The following is a 9,876-nucleotide window of genomic DNA, read 5'->3' on the forward strand; positions in this document are numbered from 1 at the left end:
ATTGTTGGGCTGGTTGACTAACTATACCAGCAAACGGCGCTAAAGAATACAATGGTCAAAGATGGAGACAAAGAGGATGACAAGACGCACCTAAATCTAAAGGTTTATTTCGTGATAACGCGGATTCAATGTGGGTCGGCAAGAATAAACAAAAGATACACATCAGCAGGAGTACATAGAAGAAAAAAGCCTTTTGCATGTTCAGGTCGCATTTCGATAGAAAACTGACATTCTTCAAAGATAGCATATCAGAAGGCATACTCATGCAAAATTCCCCCACACTTGTTATCTCGAAAGCTTTCATAATTTCTCTAGTCAGTTGAGATATCTGAACGGCATATTACAGTGGCACAAATATACTACAAGAAAAGTTGCCTTTCAGTTTTGAAGTTGCATTGTAGAGTCTGTGGTCGTGCATCATGTTTAGAGATTTCTAGCGTTCTGTACTAATCAGTGCTCAGTCGACTAAAAAAATTGTAGAAGCTCTTGAGATGAAATGGCTGAAGGAATCTTGTGCCAGCATGGTCTTTGTTATGTCATTAGAGAAGAATTTTGAATTCTTATTGGGATATTAGGCAAGTACGCTTGTTTTCCTTGTGCTGATGTGTATCTTTGAGTCATTCTCATCAATGAGCATTTATTCTGCGCGATTAAGAAATAAAGCTTCAATTGGTAGCGCGTTTCGTATATTCTCGGTCGCCTTTTTTCTCCCTCGTCCTTTTTGGCACCGTTTGCTCGAACGCGGGTGGGCGCATATTTTGGCTTCGAATGTTGACTTGAACTTACATATCAGTTTTCTAATATACTGTTTACACCACGCTTATTATTTTGAGAGCAAATAGAGATTTCATTTCATTAGACAAGAATGGAAAATGCATAAGTAGAAATTAGAGTAGGTGCGTGTGGTATATTACACAATGACCCTAAAAATCGTGAAATATTGCTTCAGGGTGTGGGTCGAGGAGGGTGCCCTGCGACAGTGGTTTCTTGCACACGCTTTCAAGCAACCTGTCTAGCGTCCCCGTTACTGCAGTGCATAAATACATTGTGTTCAAAGGTTTTAGGGTGTCTGGCGATTAGCAGTAAGGACTGTTTAAACTGTCAATGCGATGTGCGTAGCTGTGGGTGAAACCAACACGTAGAGTTAGTGGCAACCTAAAAATTGCGAACAAGTGATGCCCACCAAACCGGACTACAATGCATGGCACATCGGTGTGCGCAAACGCTGATCATCGCGTCGTGCCCATACTGGCTTCTCTTTCCAGCTTTTTTTTTTCTAGACACGCTGCGCCTTCTAGTGGTACTGCGGAGGAGTCCGTGCGTTGCCTCTGAGACGAGTAGCGTGGCGGGTCTGCTGCTGCAAATTCTCAGAATTGTTCCCTCGGATGCCGTACACCCAGTGGCGAATACTAAGCTACCCAAGTTGCCGCGAGTTGGATTGGAGAGCGGCGCATTTCTCAGTACATTCAAGGCGTAGCTTGCTAAAGCGTTCGCGTGAAAGGTGCTCATTAAAACCTGCACATGCCCAGTTTAATTGTCGGTCCGCCTGCTAAAGCATCGGGTTGCTATCCATGAGGAACGCTTGTGGCGCGGGTTCCATTCCGCTCAGCGTCGAATAAATTTAAAGGACATCTTCAAGCGAAGCTTGTATTTGATCACAAATGGCGTTGTCGTGGTCACGCAAAAAAAAACACAGTTACTCCCAGAGAAGCTGCGGGAGAATGCCGTTTGATGATTTGACCACTGCACCGGCGCCGGAGCGTGAGTCATCAGTGAAGATTCCAGCTGCATAGGCGCGCGCTCGCACCACACGCTACCAGTCTGCGACCTTTCGCTGCCGCCGTGGCAGGAAAGGGTAGCAAATGCTTGCGCCAGCTCCTTTTTCGCTCAGTTCAGTCTCAAAAAACGTATGGGACGGCCACGTGTTGTGTATTTGCCCGAGGAAAGGGTAGCTTCGACGAGCGGCGGCGAGAACTCGCCCATGAAAGGTTCGGCGTCGGCGCACCGATCCAGCTGTTAGAGGCGCTCGAGCCCAGGCAATTCGACAGCAATGAGAAGATCCCGAGCTGAGGGCGCGGGATGCCGAAGCAATCCGGCACCTTTACAAGTAGGTTACTTAACCGTGACGAAGGTCAGCTGTACGCTGGACAAGCGTCGCTTACCTCTATATTCCGTTAGGTTATGTGCTGGCCACTTTTGGGTCACTTTTTGGGCATATGGGTGATCACACCGGTTAAATGCTATGTTCGTTTGTGTGCGGACAACTTAGGAGCAGTGCAATCACGACTCGCAGGCGGGCATGTCACGTGGTGTTTTTTTTTTTGTTATTCGCGGGCATCCGCAGTAATTTGAAAAACAATAATACTTAACAGAATAAATTAGGGGGTTTTACGTGCCAAAACCACTTTCTGATTATGAGGCATGCCGTAGTGGAGGACTCCGGAAATTTCGACGACCTGGGGTTCATTAACGTGCACCTGAATCTAAGTGCACGGGTGTTTTCGCATTGCACCCCCACCTAAATGCGGCCGCCGTGGCCGGAATTCAATCCCGCGACCTCGTACTCCACAGCCCAACACCATAGCCAATGAGTAACCACGGCGGGTGTACTTAACAGATAGAAAGACAGAAACTATTTATTCGGACGTGTTGCCAGCTGCTCTGCAACTTTCTAATTGCAATATTTTTCCAAGCTTCCTTGCTTCAGAAGTTGGTTAATTATCCACGACTAATTAGCTAATTAAGCAAAATACAAAAATAGAACGACACGCTACATACAAAGGTGAGCGACATGCATTTGGTCGCGTCGTCATAGAGTGCATAGAGTTTAAACTCGGCCTAAAGTTAGCTGAAACACCCTATATATATATGTGTGCGTGCGTGCGCGTGTGTGTGTGCGTGTGCGTGTGTGCGTGTGTGCGTGTGTGCGTGTGCGTGTGTGCATGTGCATGTGCGTGTGCGTGTGCGTTTGTGTGTGTGTGTGTGTGTGTGTGTGTGTGTGTGGGTGTGGGTGTGGGTGTGGGTGTGGGTGTGGGTGTGTGTGTGTGTGTGTGTGTGTGTGTGTGTGTGTGTGTGTGTGTGTGTGTGTGTGTGTGTGTGTGTGAAGAAACTTTATTGCAGGCGAGGACGCGAACTCGTCGCGCACCCGGCTCGTCCCACGTCGGGACCGGCAGGTCTAGCCCACAGGCCCTGTCGCGGGCACAGGATTTGCTTTTCTAGAGCGAGGCTACGCAGGATCGAGTCCCACTCCTCCTTGATGAACTTGGGGCATGTCGACCCGCACTCCCAGAGCACGTGCGCTAGAGTGGAGGTCGGCCCGCAGGAGGGGCAGGCGTCGTCGCGATACACGTCTGGGTAAGCCTCGTGGAGAACGGACAAACACGGATACGTGCTGCTCTGCAGAAGCCTAAGCGAAACGGCTTGCGCCCTATTCAACTTGGGCTGAGGGGGTGGAAAGACCCTTCTAGACATGTAGAAGAATTTAATAATCTTGTTGTGAGTAGCGGGAGCGTCCCTGTGGCCGTAGGGAGGAGGGAGTCGGTGCTTCTTGCAGAGGAAGCGCGGTCGGTGAGGTCACGCGCAGCCTCGTGAGCAGACTCATTGAGTTTCGGGGGAACACCCTCGTCCGACCCTACGTCGGTCGTGGCTCGAGGTCGAGTTTGAGAAGAAGACAAATGTCCCTAGAACCGCAACAAGCGATGATTGGACACATCCTGCATTTCCATCGGCGTCCATTGGCTGTGTGTTAGGAAACGGCATTGCATGTCTCCATGTTACATTTGGTCCAGATGGCGGATAGAGTTAATAAAATTCAACTCTGAGGTATTACATTACAAAACCACGCTTTTATTATGAGCCATGTCGTAGTAAAAAAACTCCATATTTATTTTGACCACCTGGGGTTCTTTAACCCGCACCGAACGCACAGCACCACGGGCGTTTTTGCGTTTCACCCCCATCGAAATGCAGCCGCCGCGGCCGGCATTACATCCGAGACGCTCAGATTAGTAGCGCAACACCTGAGCCATTACGCCGCCACAGCTTGTGCAGCGGAAAAATCAGTGAACATCGTTTTAACATAGTGCGTTTCGCTTAGATGTTACCCCTTAGCGCACAAGAGAACGAAACGAAAAGCTTGGCCGATATGTACGACATGGTGCTCATATTGCACATGGAGGCCAAAGTCTTTTCTGTGACATAGACGGGATGCTGGCCAATGTACTGGGAATCTGCTTGGCCGCCAAGCACAATCTGCGCTGCTATACTTTTCCGGTGACAAATCGCACAGCGCAGACGCACACGCACAAATGTTTAAAGAATGGAACGACAGACCGTCCGCCATGGCGTCGAAGTAAGAAGCACAAACAGTGACAATTCTCTACTTTTCTGGTCAATAGTTCGGTTGGCATGGTTGCGGCACTCATTAATTTTTTTTTTAATCCAAACGACGAAAACTGTGCGCGCACACATTGGCGCGGCGTTTGCGACGTTTGAATTTGGCGCCTTTACCCGCGCACTGCATTAGCCCCTGCCGGTGCACTGCGTCACTGCGATAAAGAAAGCAGTTCATCAAAGAAGCGAAGCAGAAAACTTTCATATACTTTCAAATCGCAGCAATTGTTCAGCAATAAGACATTACAAATTTGTTATCAAGTGTTACAATTTATGATGATATAAGCGTGTATAAGTGTACTTGTATGATTGCGCATTTGCGCTGTTGATGCTTCGGCGCATTCCGGGAGTTTGTGCACGCCGTTTGCATGAGAATTTCCTGCGTTTTCTGCGTTCTTTGTGTGCTTCGCTGGGACTTCTTTGGAATATTCCTGTGTATTACTCGCTTTTTATGGGCTTGCTGCCTCGAAGATTACCATGATTGCCTCCGACACAGCAACATCAAAGGTGAGTGAGTTTTTCGAATTGCCCTTGTTCGTCCATTGCCACGCGGTGAACGAAAGCGCGCAAATGCGTTCAGCGCCTGTGCGTGTGTTTCGCGCGCCTCTTTTCTACTTTTCTTTCCTAGTACTATCCTTGTGTTGCGAGAATTGGTTGTACAGCACTAGATTTGGTGTATATAACATGCAGTTTTTTCCTGGTTTAACTTCACACTCCGCTTGTGGTGACGTAAGGTAGCTATGTGGTGGCAGCTAGAACAGGGCATGTCGTACGCCATGATTTCTCATACGGTGTTTGAGCACCGATTGAGTTAGCCTTATTAATGAGCGCAAAACAATGCGACGCGATACCATCCGGTCTGTACTCTCTTCATCATCATCATATGCCTGGTTACGCCCACTGCAAGGCAAAGGCCTCTCCCATACTTCTCCAACTACCCCGCTCATGTACTAATTGTGGCCATGTATTTCCTGCAAACCTAACTTTCTGCCGCCCCCTGCTACGCTTCCCTTCCCTTGAAATCCAGTCCGTAAGCCTTAATGACCATCAGTTTTCTTCTCTCCTCATTACATATCCTGCCCATGCCCATTTATTTTTTTTTAATTTTAACTAAGATGTCATTAACTCGCGTTTCTTCCCTCACCCAATCTGCTCTTTTCTTATCCCTTAAAGTTACACCCATCATTCTTCTTTCCATAGCTCGTTGCGTCGTCCTCAATTTAAGTCCGAATTATCCGAATGGTCTTGTCGTAATTCATTACAAATCAACAGCTCTAAAACCAAAGCCGTTCTTTTCCGCGCGAAAGGAACGGCTTGCAAGTACTCACGTAAACTGCTACTAAATCATTTTGAACTTGAACTTTCAGAGACTGTCAGAACATTAGGTATTATCTTTCATCAACATATGCTGTGGGATTCTCACATTGAAGAATTATGTATTAAACTAAGAAAAGCCCTAGGTATGCTAAGGAGGTGTCAGTCGTTTCTGCCGGTTCCCCAGAAACTTCATATTTTTAATGCGCTTTTTAGTTCCCACCTACGTTACTGCCAGTTGGTATGGGCATCTGGAACACAAACATTAAAGCAAAAGATGCATACACTTCAGAAGTGTGCTTTGGGGGCTGTTGCCATTTTAGGCTATAGAGATCATACATCTAATTTATTTATGAAGTTTAAGGTTTTAAAATTCAATGTTGCCTATGAACATCACTTGTTGTCGTTAAGGTCAGAAATTCGTAGAAATAGCTTAAACTTAAGAGGTTTAGCGCAATTACAGCGGAACATTTCATTGCGTCCCATCAGAAATTCTGAACACTGGCACATTCCCCGAACACGAACGAACTACGGTCTCCAAATGTTAAAATTCACCATTCCACACGTACTCAATACGTTCAAGCTTACAGAAGATCACTTGCGTGTCCTTTCAGGCAGGGAGCTATTCAACATGTTTACATAATCTGCTACAAGCCTAGAAAAATTCTGTCTAACTAAAGCCCTCCTTTCTGTTTACAGTATGTCTTACTGTTATGTTACCTTGCAATAATTCTCTTGTCGTTGGTTTTGGTTTTTTGTGCGTGAATGATTGATGTACTTGTAGGCACCCAAGGTCGCATATAAATATGTATACTTGACAGTTATTGTACACGTTTTCCTTATCCATTTTTTCTTATCTATAATACGTTAAGACTATATGAAGTTTGCTGTGCTGTCGTTCTGCTGCTTTGTACGGATGGGAGGTGGGCCTAGTCAAGCTGCATCAGCGCAGCTTTTTTCCCACTTTCCACGCCACAACTGTTCTGTGTAAAACACACTGTACTGTTAGTGGTGAAAATAAACAACTTCAACTTCAAGTAGAACCCTTTTTGTAAGCCTCAAGGTTTCTGCCCCTTACGTGAGTACTGGTTAGACACAGCCGCTATACACTTTTCTCTTGCGGAATAATGGCAACCTGCGGTTCATGAGCTGACAATGCCTGCCAAACGTACCCCAGCCCATTCTTATTCTTCTGATTATTTCAGTCTCATGATCCGAATCCGCAGTCACTACCTGTCCTAAGTAGATGCATTTCCTTACCACTTCCAGTGCCTCGCTACCTATTGTAAACTGCTGTTCTCTACCGAGACTGTTAAACATTACTTTAGTTTTCAGCAGATTAATTTTGAGGCCCACCCTTCTGCTTTGCCTCTCCAGATCAGTGAGCATGCATTGCGATTGGTCCCCTGAGTTACTAGGCAAGGCGATATCATCAGCGAATCGCAAGTTACTAAGGTATTGTCTATTAACTCTTATCCCCAATTCTTCCTAATCCAGGTCCCTGAATACCTCCTGTAAACACGCTGTGAATAGCATTGGAGAGATCGTATCTCCCTGCCTGACTCCGTTCTTTATTGGGATTTTGTTGCTTTCTTTATTGAGGACTATGGTGGCTGTGGAGCCGCTATAGATATCTTTCAGTATTTTTACATATGGCTCCTCTACACCCTGATTCTGTAATGCATCCATGACTGCTGAAGTTTATCAATGAAAGCTATATATAAGGGTTGGTTATATTCCGCACATTTCTCTATCACGTGCTTGATAGTGTGAATATGGTCTTTTGTTGAGTAGCCTTCACGGAATCCTGCCTAGTCCTTTGGTTAACAGAAGTTTAAGGTGTTCCTGATTCTATTTGCGATTACCTTAGTGAATACTTTGTAGGCAACGGACGGTAAGCTGATCGGTCTATAATTTTTCAAGTCTTTGGCGTCCCCTTTCTTATGGATTAGGATTATGTTAGCGTTCTTCCAAGATTCCGCTACGCTCGAGGTTATGAGGCATTGTGTATACCGGGTGGTCAGTTATTCTAGAACTATCTGCCCACCATCCTTCAACAAATCTGCTGTTACCTGATCCTCCTCAGCTGCCTTCCCCCTTTGCACAGCTCCCGAGGCTTTCTTTACTTATTCCGGCGTTACTTGTGGGATTTCAAATTCATCTAGACTATTTTCTCTTCCAGTATAGTCGTGGGGGCCACTGGTACTGTATAAATCTCTATAGTACTAAATCTGTACTGTAAACGAACATAATTCGTTTGCGCCACGACGTCTAGTACATGGCATGTGAACGGGTTTGTAGCAACGAGGGGCGGTGTGATCGGCAAAAATGTATTCTGTTGCGCTGTTCGCTTCAAGATCGAGTGACCCCGCGTTGCTGCAAGACCGCTGACACGCCGTGCGGCCGCCGTTCGCGGGAACAGAAACACAGAGGAGGCTTCGCGCGATAATAATAAAGAGTTTCAAGGGTGTACATGCGATTTTATCCGATACGTGAGATAAAATAGGGGTGGTGCCACCGAGTGCTGCGAAATCATCGAGTTATACGCCTTGCCAACCGTTCGTGTTTTGTTTTCCACCAGTTGGCGCGCATTAAACTTTCTTTTTTCATCTTCTCCGTTCGACGCCATCGAGTGCTACATGCAAACGGCTTCGCGTAGATGCTCTTTGCATTCACGGAAAAGGCAGATTCTATGGCACTCCAGGTCCTACTTTAATGGGTTAGAACATTCAAAATAATGTAATAGCGTGAAAGTTTAGCTTTTCAAACTTAACTGATTGATTTAACAAAGTTTTAAAATGAGTAACGGAACGAGATGCCTGCGCATATCTGCCCTGTCGTCCCACTGTGTTTCCAGGAGGCATGTATGCGTTATCGGCAACATAAACATCAATAATTAGCAAAGTTTCTCGTGACCATAGAAGTAGCTAGTTATGTCAAAAAGTTATTTTCGCTTTGAATCCAAGCAGTATAGAGAGAATAGATTGAATGGGGAGCACATCGTTGTGAACTAAATGACGACGCTTTCCCACAATCTTGGAATAATGTTTTGTCGGTGGAGCAGTTCTGTGAAATACGTTGTTTGAGTGTAAGCAAAACTTCAGTAGCATTAGGTAGACGGGGAGTAAAGGAATGTGACACTGTGGCTTTTATATGAAGGAGCTTCCTTTAAGATGTGGCCATAACAGTTAAGTAAATGAGCAGAAATAATTTTTAAAATGAGGAAGGGAATGTGAAATAAATTATTTGACCAACTCACACTGCCACTGGCAAGAGCAGCCACGCTTTAGTGTTTTTAATGACTAGTCATTTGTATCCGCCCATTTATGTCAGCCTAATGGTTGATGTAGCTTTTTTATTTGTTGCTTTTGGTGTATCCTGACTTCGCGTTTTAATACTGGTATCTTTTTTCAGATTCAAAATGAGCGTGGAGGCACCCCAGCTGGAACGCTAAAGGTGAATTCCTTGGCCATCCTTTCTGCAGCATCACCATGATCAAATACAGTGATGCGGGAAAATGTATTGCAGGAAACAGAGAAACAATATTACTGATGCAACTGCAAGCATTTCCCCCAGTGATCAATTGGTGCAGAGTACCTTCAGTAGCAGACATGATGCCTTTAAGCACTCAGCTGAAAGACCTTGCAACTGCACCGGGACTGGGAGTGAATTTCAGTGTCACTTGTGAACGTATTAAACGTTTAATCTGCTTGTTTCGGTGTACATGCCTGATATAAGAGGGGCGTTCAGAAACATAGTGTGGAGATCAGTGGTCTACATGAGTGCACATCTTTCTAGTTTTACCAGAGTGAAGGTATCATGACCTATGTCATACAACAGTGCACTGCTAGGGGTATGAAACCAGAACAGCAGCACCCATTGAGAAAGTTGGTTGAAGAACGAGCAGTGATCGGGGCTTTCTGCATTTAAAGTACCAAATTCCAAAAAGATTTATGCCGAGCTGGACGGGGTGCAGTGCCGGTCGCCGCATACTGTAGCCAGCAGGTCATGCATCTCCTTGGCATTATGTCTCTTTAAGATACAGAAATTGCATCACTGCTCATAAAACAATTGCAAATTGGGAGGTTGAGGGGAGGTGGCAGGGCTCCCCTCTGGAGCAGCCAATGCATACCTTCTGCTATACTGATACCTTAATGAGAACCAGTAATG

The sequence above is a fragment of the Dermacentor andersoni genome, chromosome 7, assembly GCF_023375885.2.
Source record: "Dermacentor andersoni chromosome 7, qqDerAnde1_hic_scaffold, whole genome shotgun sequence".
Taxonomy (NCBI): Eukaryota; Metazoa; Arthropoda; class Arachnida; order Ixodida; family Ixodidae; genus Dermacentor; species Dermacentor andersoni.